Source organism: Myotis davidii, unplaced genomic scaffold, assembly GCF_000327345.1.
Source record: "Myotis davidii unplaced genomic scaffold, ASM32734v1 scaffold362, whole genome shotgun sequence".
NCBI lineage: Eukaryota > Metazoa > Chordata > Mammalia > Chiroptera > Vespertilionidae > Myotis > Myotis davidii.
The window spans coordinates 2035041-2046494 of NW_006297152.1; the positions used below are offsets into that span (position 1 = coordinate 2035041).

General features: G+C 39.3%; 1 long non-coding RNA gene across 1 annotated transcript; it reads left to right on the plus strand.

Annotated features, from left to right (window-relative positions):
- The first annotated feature begins 2655 nt into the window (after nucleotides 1–2655).
- Nucleotides 2656–4646, plus strand: LOC107184529. Its single transcript, XR_001515373.1, has 3 exons — nucleotides 2656–2755; nucleotides 3332–3339; nucleotides 4632–4646. It is a non-coding gene; the product is annotated as an uncharacterized LOC107184529 (long non-coding RNA).
- Nucleotides 4647–11454: the final 6808 nt, after the last annotated feature.

Here is an 11454-nt window from a genome sequence, read left to right on the forward strand (position 1 = left end):
TTGATAACTTAGCTGAAGTGGGCCAATTCCCTGAAGACAAAAATTACCAAATTTACCTTTTGGCTGACCTTTGAGGAAAATATGAAGACTCTTAAGAAATACCGAACAAAACTGATGATAAAGTAGTTTCTTGACTTTTCATTTGTTAAAAGAAGAGTTGAAAATCCTTCGTGTGTGCTTGATAACATTGCAGGCATCTAGCCTGCACTTCAGCAAAGCAAAACCCAATTATTAGACTGAATAACTGGCCGTGCGCTGCCTCCCTCCTCCTCCTATGCCCCACCTCTCATCCGTGACCTCCTATCCTGGTTCTTCTCTCTCTGCCTCTGCTGCCACCCACACTCCTGGCACGGAGAGCACCATCCAGATGGATTGCTTCCCCGTGCCACACACCCAGATATCTGGATGCCATACAGTGAACAGAATTTTTCATTTTCTTTCCAAGAGGTGGCCTGTGATTCAAACAGAGTCTCTGTATTGTCTGGCTCAGCTCTGGAAATTATCAAATTATCTATAAAGAAGAATGAAAAAGACATGAGGGTGAGGAAATCCAGTGGGTTTGAAGAGATCGCCCTGAGGTTGACCTTTGCAGTCAGTTTTTGCTGAGATAAGAAACACGTACAAAATGTATGTCTTCATACTGAAACACCTTCTGTTTGGAAACCCAACTTCTGAGGGGGTGAGGTCAGGAAACAGCTGGGGAGTTATTTCTCCTTTGTAGTATGCTAAAAACTTTTATCCCAGAGACGGGTAGGAGGATAATCTTCCTCTTTAAAAGCCATTAAATGAATCCGTGGAAAAAGCAGAAACTTGGACTGAATGAGACAATGCAATAGAATTTCATATGTTTTGACCTGGTAAAAAACTGATTCGGAACATAGGCAATAATAGATCACTTCATTTCCATTTGACTTTTTGAAAGATGCCACTACTATATTTGGGAACCGGAAATGAGACTTTAGAAAAAATTGGAAATTACCAAGAAATCAATCACAAATTGAAAACAAATAATTCTAAGAAATGTAAGCAAGGTTTATGAACGTCAGAGTAATTCAAGTCCTTGATATTTGTTAAATCACAATATAATGAACAGAATTGTTTACCTTTATTCTCACTTCAAAAATTAACCCAAAAGCCTACAGACAACAAACCCACAAAATACTAAAACAATTCTTGATAGGAAACTTACAAGGACTTTTATTTTCCTGGAGCTGGCAGCAGATTGCAGGAATTATAGCCCTTTCTAATTTCCAGAAGGGTTCTAATTTTATGCTATAGGTGGCCCTTTACACATACAATAAATGTCTATGTACAAAGATCAAATATGGCTTTTCTGTTGTAGCCATTCTCCACTCTTTGTGTAATTTAAATTTTCAAACATGTTTGTAAAACACAAAGAAGAGGATGGCAAATTTCACAATGGATTAGTGATCTTGCAAATAGTTTAAAGACTCTTGTGCTGTATCTGTCTAGTAGGGTGACTTATTTTGGAAATATTATCTCAATCTTTTAAATTCTGTATGAGCGGAACTGTTTAGGTAAAATATTTATGATACTAGCACTCAGGGTGTATTTCCAACCAGAACATCTAGGGAAGGGATTCTAATTGAATTTGAGGACAATTACTGTTTAAAATTATGAGATAATCCAATATTGCCTTTTATAGATATTGATTTTAGGTGATTTTATCCTTTTTTAAAATTTAACTTTATTGTTGAAAGTATTACAGATGTCTCTCCTTTTTTCCCAGTGCCCCCCTCCATCCGGCACCCGCCCTCCCAGTCCTTCACCACACTACTTACTGTCTGTGTCCATGGGCTATGCATATATGCATATAAGTTCCCTGGTTAACAAATGATCACAAGATAAATCTAATACATTTGACATATGAATTTTAGTTGAGGAAAACTGGCTTACATCATATCAAGTAATGACCATCAATGCCCAAATTTGGAGGAAACTGCAAAGTTCTTGAACTATATAAATCTTTTTCCTTTTTGAAAATGTTTGTTGTGTTTTATTGTGGTAAGAACACAAAACATAAATTATACTCTCTTAACAATTTTTAAGTGTGTATTACAGTATTAATTAGAAGCACAGTGCAGTACAGCAAGTCTCCAGAACTGATCTTGCAGGACTGAAACTCTATACCACTGAACAGCTCTCCACTGTCTCCGCCCCTCCACCATGGCAACTACCATTCTACTTTCTGTTTTTAGAGTCTGATTACTTTAGATACTGTATATAAGTGGTCACAGGTCTCTCTTTGTAACTTCCCACTATGTCATGCCAATCCATATTTAACATGAACTCATTATGGTGAGGTTTTATCATCCAGTTTAGTGATTATGACTGGTTTGCTCTACTGTGTTTCTTGCTAGTTGTGTCTTCTTGAATTATAGACAGTTCAAAACTAAAAATAAGATTTCCCATACTCACAGCCGAGTTCTGGATGTGATTTTGGTTCTGCCTCTTTGACCCATTCATGTAAGATTATGAAGCAGAAGTGAGCTAGAGGCCGTGATCCTGTGCTTCAGAGACATGAAGGCATAGGTGTTGCTGCAATGGCTTAGTCATGTCCAGTCACTTTCTTTGTGGGTGTTGAAAGCAATTGGTAGTGGTTGTGGCAACTGGAATCCCTGTTCCAGCACCAGATCTGTCTCCTGCTTCAACAGTATTTGGACAGAACAGACCCAGGGATGCCCCTTTTTCCAGCCTCCGGCCACTCTCCTGTGTCTTATCCAGTCACGGGGCAGTCATGAGGCAGTTGATCAGTAGGGACAGGCACTTGCTGATCCTAGGCTGCAGCTATAGCAGGTTGCCCTGATGTCCCCAGTTCTAGGGGCCCATCCTGGTCCATCAGCTTCCTGATCATGAGAGGACGATTGCTTCACCTACAGGCCAGTTTAGGTATTTTATTCTAGGAGCCTTTCATAGAGACCCTGATTAATATACATTCCTTCAACCTCCGCCATCATTTTTTAAGCATTTAATTCTCTGTCACAAACCACTTTTCACATCAAGTTTTCAACGTGTTCCTCATTCCTCCATCTGGCTCTTGGCTGATTCACCAGCTGAGGGTGATAGCATGTTTAACTAGATCCCAGCCTCAATGCCCCTCCCTCTGCCCTCAGTTTATTAGATCCCTTGGTCTTTAATCAACTTCAAGCAGAGACAGAAAATCACAATCAGTCGTTTTAGTGCTAGTCTCTCCAACTGCTCTGATTACATTACTGCAGTAAAATGATAAACTAGCATTTCAGTAATTATAAATTAATTATAATTTTGAAATACTATGCCAAAACCTGTATTTCATTTTAAAAGTATTCAGTATTCAGAGTATATTTAAGACTGAAATGGAACTAAAAATATAATAGATTTTAAATGTAAAAAATAAGTAAAAATGTAAATGAATGCATATATAAATATTAATCACATTCTGATGAACTATTGGAGGATTAAATGAATACAAAAAATTACTATTATAAAATAGTAAGATGGACACTAATATAAGATAAAGATAATACATAGTGAGAATTTTTAAATAAAACATCACTTCAGATATGTTTTTAAATGCAGCCTTAGAAGACAAAGTGCAACAAGCATTCATGCATGAACATGTAGTTATTTTGTGCCAAATATTTTAAGCCTCAGTTAAAAATTCTGAACTGTCCCTGTAAGTAGAATGTTGAGGTGATGTTATGTCAATTCAAACATTTTCCTCTAACTCATTCAGCTTCAAATAAACCTTTTTCTTGACTAATTTTATTATTTTTATTTTTTAAAGATATTTTATTGATTTTAGAGAGGGGCGGGGAGGAGAAGGAGAGAGAGAGAAACATCGAGGTGAGAGCTAAACATCTATCAGCTGCCTCCTGCTGATCCCCCACCAGGGATTAAGCCTGAAAGCCTGGCATGTGCCCTGACCAGGAATCAACTGGCAACCCTTCGGCACTCGAGACAATGCCCAACCAACCGAGCCACACCAGCCAGGACTTTTCTTATAATTTTAAAGAAATCATTTGAAGACTTTTACTTGGGATTGGGGAAAGAGATTTGAGGCTGAAATCTTTATAATGAGAGTGAGATGTTCTTGTTTAAAGAAAACATTTCTGACTTGTCCTCTTTAGTTTCCTTGTGTAGAGACAGAGATTCTGATTTACAACTTCCAGTATCGATTTGGATACTGTCATATTTCCTTTGTTTAGAAATTCTTTTCACTAAAATAAAATTTGTTTTTCAACAGAAGCTGTCTAGCTCCCTAATATGGCTGCTTAAACTCATACAGGCTGGGATGTGTCGAAAACTACAGACTGCGTATCATTTTTTAAAATTTTCACAATATATTTTATTGACTCCAACAGACATACTATAATCTCAATATGTATTCAATATAAGAAAGTTATTAACATTCCTTTTTTAAAATCAAAGTGTTAGGAAACCAATACAGCACACCTCAGGTCTCACTTGGCACATTTTTACCTTTGCATACACACTTAATAATAACCCCATCATTTAACTTAATCTAAACATGTAAATTACTGAGTGCCCTGGTCAGTCCTGGATCTGTCTCTTGCTTCAACCTGTTTGGACAGAACAGACTCTTCTCCACCTTCAGAACCACCTCCAAGACCAGCCAACACACCGATTTCTTTTCTACCTTAACTCCTTAACTCGACTTAATTTTATTTATTGCCGAACAACCATGAGCTCCCAAATTCGTCAGAATTATTCCACTGAGGGGGAGGCCTGGCCAACCTGCCTCTGCGGGAGCCCACACCTACCTCTCTCTGGGCGGGATGGCGGAGAAGGGCTCCTAGTGTCTCTTACAGTTGCAAACCCAGCGCGGGGGCCGCACTCTCCCCCAGGACGCGCTGAGGCCTCCCCAGATGAGGGGGCAGAACTCGGGGGCCAGGGAGGCCGCCCGGCCTCGGGGAGGAACCTGACCAGGCCCCAGTGGACCTGCAGGCCCTGGTTCTGCCCCCGCAGACGCTCAGCTCTAAAGTCCTGCAGAGCCGCTTCCGGGTGAGGAGGGGAAGCGCATCCAGAAGACGGGCCCCACCTGGCTCCCTCCGCAGCTGCAGCCCGGGCCGGGCGGGCGAGTGGCTCCAGGAAAGGCTCGGCCTCCAGCACCACTAGGGGCCTGGGGAGCCCGGAGGCCTGTGAGGGGCCCCTCTGCCTCCCCTGGGGTCTGCCTTGTGCCTGAGCCTCTCCCCAAAACCCCAGCCATTCCTTTAACCACCCTGAAGCCCTCTCCCATGCACTGGACCAAATGGAACAATAAAGCTTTTTGCAGAAAAAAAGTAAATTACTAAGATGTCAGACTTTTAAAAAATAGCAATATATACCCACAAAAATGCAGCTTTTCACAAACATGTCACATAGGACTTTATTCCCCCCGCCCATCCCCCATCCACATATTTTTGTTCCAGCTCTGTCACCCTTTAGCTCCCTCTCAGAAAGTGCACGTTCCCTTCTTATTACAAAAGTGGAAGCCTTTTAAGAAAGGCTCTTACATGCCCTACCTAGTTTGGCTCAGTGGATAGAGCAGTGGCCGGCAAACTGCGGCTCGCAAGCCACATGCGGCTCTTTGGCCCCTTGAGTGTGGCTCTTCCTAAGCCTTAGGAGTACCCTAATGAAGTTAATAACAATGTACCTACCTATATAGTTTAAGTTTAAAAAATTTGGCTCTCAAAAGAAATTTCAATCGTTGTACTGTTGTAAGTTTGGCTCTGTTGACTAATGAGTTTGCCAAGCACTGGGAGCATCCACCCACGGACTGAAGGGTCCCGGGTTCAATTCCAGTCAAGGGCACGTACCTTGATTGCAGGTTCCCTGGCCATTCTCGGGGAGGGTGCAGGAGGCAACCAATCAATGTGTCTCTCACATTGATGTTTCTCTCTCTGTATCTCCCCCTCTCTCTTCCACTCTTTCTAAAGATCAATGGGAAATATAACATATCCTTGTATAAGGATTATCAAACAAACCAAAAAAGGCCCTTACATGATGATCTCTCATCATTCCAAGCACTTTGTCTTCACACATGTTTTCTGTTTTTCTGTCCCAGGGGAAGAGGTGCCTTGGCTTCTCACCAGCTTCTATTTCTTTCCTTTCCTGCCTCTTGGGAACCTCATTCATTAGTTCTCCATGGCCCTTCCCATTTTTTCCTTCATCTCTACGTTCTTTCTCTCTATTTCCAAAAATGTGAGTTCTCCTTATATTTTTAAATTTCCCTTGACTCTGTCCATTTCCTTTTTCTCCTCCAGAAGCAGGACAGTTTGGGGTCCTGAGTAGGCAGCCTGCTGCTCATCTTCCGTCGTTTGCAGGCAGACTTTACCTCCTATTAGCGGTGGGACCTCCAGCAAGTTACTTAATCTCTGAGTATAAAGTGCTGATGATCATAGTGTTGTTATTAGCTTATTGTGATTACTTGATTTTCAAAAAACATTAACCGTATTTCCCTTTCTTTTCTTCTGTGGCCTCTCTTCCTTACTAAGTACAAAGGTCTGAAATTTAAAGTCACAAGAGAGAAATGCAAAAATGCAGCTTTATGTTTTTGCAAGTGAATTTAACTTGCTCATGAGCCGAATTTCTACCCCATAATAGAGAACACTGAAACTAGCCCTTGGAGGAAAGGAAGGAGAAGCTGGTTTTAAAGTTGCCTCTGATGCATTAAAGCTCAATGTTAGGCTCCTCCACTCGTGTGTCTAATTACATCTAAGGGAACAGAAGGAAGCTTAAGGCAGCTCTATTGATAGTCTTCTCGGTGAAGAAGAGTGTGCAGCAGGTTTAGCCTTACAACAGAGACGGAAATCTTTATCCTACAGCTCAATTTCAGTTTCATCAACAAAGGCAATGAGGTGTTGCTTGTGATGAGATGTTGAGATGTGTTTTTTTTTTTAAATATATATGTTTATTGACTTTAGAGAGGAAGGGAGAGGGAGAGCGAGATAGAAACATCAATGATGAGCCCTGGCCGGTTTGGCTCAGTGGATAGAGTGTCGGCCTGAGGACTGAAGGGTCCCAGGTTCGATTCTGGTCAAGGGCATGTACCTTGGTTGTGGTCACATCCCCAGTGGGGGGTGTGCAGGAGGCAGCTGATCAATGTTTCTCTCTCGTCGATGTTAATAACTCTCTATCCCTCTCCCTTCCTCTCTATAAAAAAAATCAATGGAATATATTTTTAAAAAAGAAAAAAGAAACATCAATGATGAATCATTGATTGGCTGCCTCGTGCACATGCCCCACTGGGGATTGAACCCACAACCCAGGCATGTGCCCTGACCAGGAATCGAACCCTGACCTCTTGGTTCATAGGTCGATGCTCAACCACCAAGCCATGCCGGCTGGGTGAGATGTTTTTTGACCACAGCATTATATCTAAGAAAACAATTTCCCTATGCCACTGCTGTGTGTATCTGTCTAAAGGATGGAGGAGAATTGTGAACCGTATTTCATTTATGCTGAATTTTGTGGCTCAATGACTATTCTGTACTATTCTCTGTTACATGTTATTTTAACACTCATCTAGAAAAAAAATGTTTACTAAAACCCAAAACTTAGAATTGTAAGATAAATATACATTCGGGCATCGTGGTAGCTGCTAATTGATCCATGCCAAAAAAGCAGCAAAGAAATAATCTTGGAGAGTTCATATTTGACTACACAGTCTTTTCTTATAACGGAGTGTAGAAGGAGCAAAGATTTCATTGAGACACACCCTCCTTTTTCTGATATATGCAGTCTTGTCTCTCTGGGAATCTTGGAGCAAAGCCTGCAACAGCTAGAATTGTAAATCAGAGAAACCATCCTGATGAGAGGAGACTTCCACAAAATCCATCAAGTCTAAATTAGATGGGAGTTCTGGAATAAAGGGGGGCGGTAACTAAGCAGATTGTGGGTGGGAGATGATTTATGCTCTAAGGAAAAATGGGTTTTGGGAGTTTCTTCCCTCCTAAAGTCAACCAAAACTTTGCTCCCTCTCTTTTCACTTCTTCCTATCACTTTCTATAGAAAGCAGTATTCCCATTGCCAATTACATAATTAATTATCTGGATGGCCAACTTCCCTGAACAAAATGACAGTAGCAGGTGCTCAGTCGGAGTGCAGCTTATGCAAGAATGAAGACCTCTGGTCCTCTGGGTCACTGTGACACAGAGCTCAGAGGCAAGGACCCGTGCATGCCATGGCACGGAGGCAAAATGATGGCCAGCCACCAACCCACAGATGACAAAAACCATCATTTTAGAGTTGAGTTGTGATGATTGCATTTTCCTGTAGGCATTGTAAAATAAATAAACTTGAAGCAACCCTGCATAAGTTTGAAGTAATCAAATAAATTTGACAGACATATGGGAAACAAGTGAACAATTCATGTGCTAAAAAAAACCAAACCCATAAATTGCTCCTTTTATTATTGGAGAAAATATGTGCACTGCATTAAATATTTCTGCTTATTTCTTTGATGAATATTCTAATGAACTGGATTTAGTCATATCTTAAAATGACACAAATCCTACTACCATACGTTAACCAAGCCCATTTATTATTTATAGAAATGCTAAACCACTTTCCATTACAAATAGAGATTAGTAAGCCTATTCCTGCAGGCATGGCTAACATAGAAAGGATAACCTGCATTTTTTTTTATAAGTACAACATACATCCAAAAAATACAAAAATCTTAAGTATACAGCTCAAAGAATTTTTACAGAAGGAAACACACCCAGCCAACTACCACACAGATCAAGATATGAAATACTGCCTGCATCCTTTGTGTCACATCCCGGTAACTACCACTTTGAAGGTAATGCTCGGCTAACTTCTATCACCATCGATTAGTTTCCACTGGTTTTGAATTTGAAATAAGTGGAGTCATTCAAGGGGCTCATATACGTATATATCTGACTTCTTTCACTCAATAGTTCGTGAGATTTAACTATGGTATCACAGAAGTTTTCATTGTTCATAGCTCGCTTGTGGAAATATATGCAAATTTACTTATCCCTTGGATGGGCATTTGAGTTGCTTGGGGCTATTACACACAATGCTTCTCTTACATCTTTTAAATTAATAAAGTATTGCTTTCTTTGTTTAATTGTTATTCACTTTGTAATGATATATGTTTATATTGTTCGTGTTTACCTTAATTATCACAAAAGGCATCTTTTGCTTATTAGAGTCTATCTTAAATTTGTACTTTTCACTTTTCTTAACTCCATTTTCCTCACTCCTAAAATGATGTAGTTTTCATATATATAAATTCTACATTTATTTGAAAGCACCTAAAATCATTTTAATTGTTTTAAAATGTCAATATTCATATAGATTTACTCATATAGTTACTTGTCCCATTGTTTTTCATCCCTTCCTGCATTGCCATGATTCCAGCTGGGATCATTTTCCTTCTGATGAAGGACTTTCTTTGATATTTCTTTTAGTATGTGGCTGTTGATGACACATTCCCTCAAAATTATTTGTTGTGGTTTATTTCACCATCATTTTTTAAAAGTGTACTTATGGGTCAGCAATCATTTTTTAGGACTTTTAAATTATATCTGCTGTTGTCAAGCTTTAATAATTTCTGCTGAGAAGACTTCTGTAAGTCTTATATTCCTTTGATAATGTGTCTTTGTTTTCTTGGGATTAGATGCTATTAAGAGTTTATTTTTTCTTAAAGCAGCTGTATTCTGATGTGCCTATATATGCTTTTCTTTGATTTTTCTTCCATATGGGATTTGTGAACTTTAATCTGTCTTGATATTTGTAATCAGGTTTAGAATATTCTTAACCATTATCTCCTTAAATTTGGTCATTTCTCATTCTTCTTTTATGGGGCTCTGATATGTTAGATCTTTTTACCACATCCCATTTGTCCTTAATTTTTCCAGGATGCTTCAATATGAATATTTCCTAAAAATTATCCTCTATCTCACTAATCAGTTCTTCTGCTGTGTTTAATCAGTTATTAAATCCCTACATTTTAAATTTCAGTTATTATCATTTCAAGTTCTAAAATTTTTATTTGATTTTTTTTCATATTTTCCAACTTTCTACCTACAGCTTCAAGATTCCCCCATCTTTATGAATGTATCCATTACCATTATTTTAAAGATTAAAGACTCTCTGGCAATTCAAATACCTGGATCATTTATGAGTCTATTTCTACCACCCTTTATCGCTTAGCTTCCATTCACTTGGTCCTGTTTTATGACATGCCTATTAATTTTGGATGGTGACATTTTATATAAAAATAATAAATGAAATTATCTATTACTTATAGTTTCCTCAGGGGGGAAACATTTACACATGAAATAATTTCAAACAAGTGCTAAAATGCAGTACAAATTAACATTGCAAATGAATGCAAACACCAGAGGACTGAGTAATAACATCTTTAGAGATTACAAGTGTGATCTCAGGTGATCCTCAGAGCAAGGTATATTTTCAACACTATTACTGATGAGGAAACTCTCTGACAGAGTCAACAAGTAGGGAGACCTGGGCTCAAACACAGGTCCTCTCAAACATTCACCCTATCTCCCAATATGTAATGATACTTACCAATGATGAGCATTAGCTGTGATAGGAGGCATACTGCAAAGAATAAAATGCAAGTGGGCAGTGTCCTCATGGAGCTTATGAAGCATAGGGAGGAAGAAAATAAATCAAACTACCATAATACACAGTGAAAAAAGTCTATGATGGGGACAGTATGGGCCATGAGAAAAATCAGATCTGAAAGATGGGTAGATGGTCAGGAAAGGTTTTTCAGAGGAAGAACCCTCTAAGATGGATGAAATAAAACCTGTTTGAGGAGCTTAAAGGAGATCATCACAGCTGAAAAATAGAATGTGGGAGCCTGAGGGCCATGGAAGAGGCTGGACATTTCTAAGTCTATATGTTATCCTATGCTATAGACTTGAAAGAATACTACCAATTATTATGTGTTTAAAAGATTTCTAGGAATGCTAATAAGTGTATTAAATTGTATTAAAGAATTGTAGTGTTCAAAGCAGATTTACTTAATTTCTAATTATTATTGATAATTAATATTTAGAATCAGAACCGCAGGTAAAGTTGAAGCATGTAACACATTTCTAGAACACTGTCCTGATCAGTAAACAGGGAGTTAACCAAGCAAGTATCAGAACTCAAATTCCAGGAAGCACAAGTGAAGATGGAAAAATGAACAGACGAGTACACTTGGACCACACAGGAAGGCAGATGTTGAAACAAGGACGGCTCTCAGACTCTCTGCCTCTTCACAGTGAATCAGCACAATGCCCCAAACACCTGGGTAAATCCCCTTGCGAGACTGCTTAGGACTCAATGAGGAATCTGGCCTCTTTCAGTCAAGGGCTTGCACTTGGCATGTAGGTCCCACCTCTAAGCCACAAAATGCACAAAAGCTTTTTGGGGGGTCATTTTCAGCCATGTTCCCAGCCCAAAGAA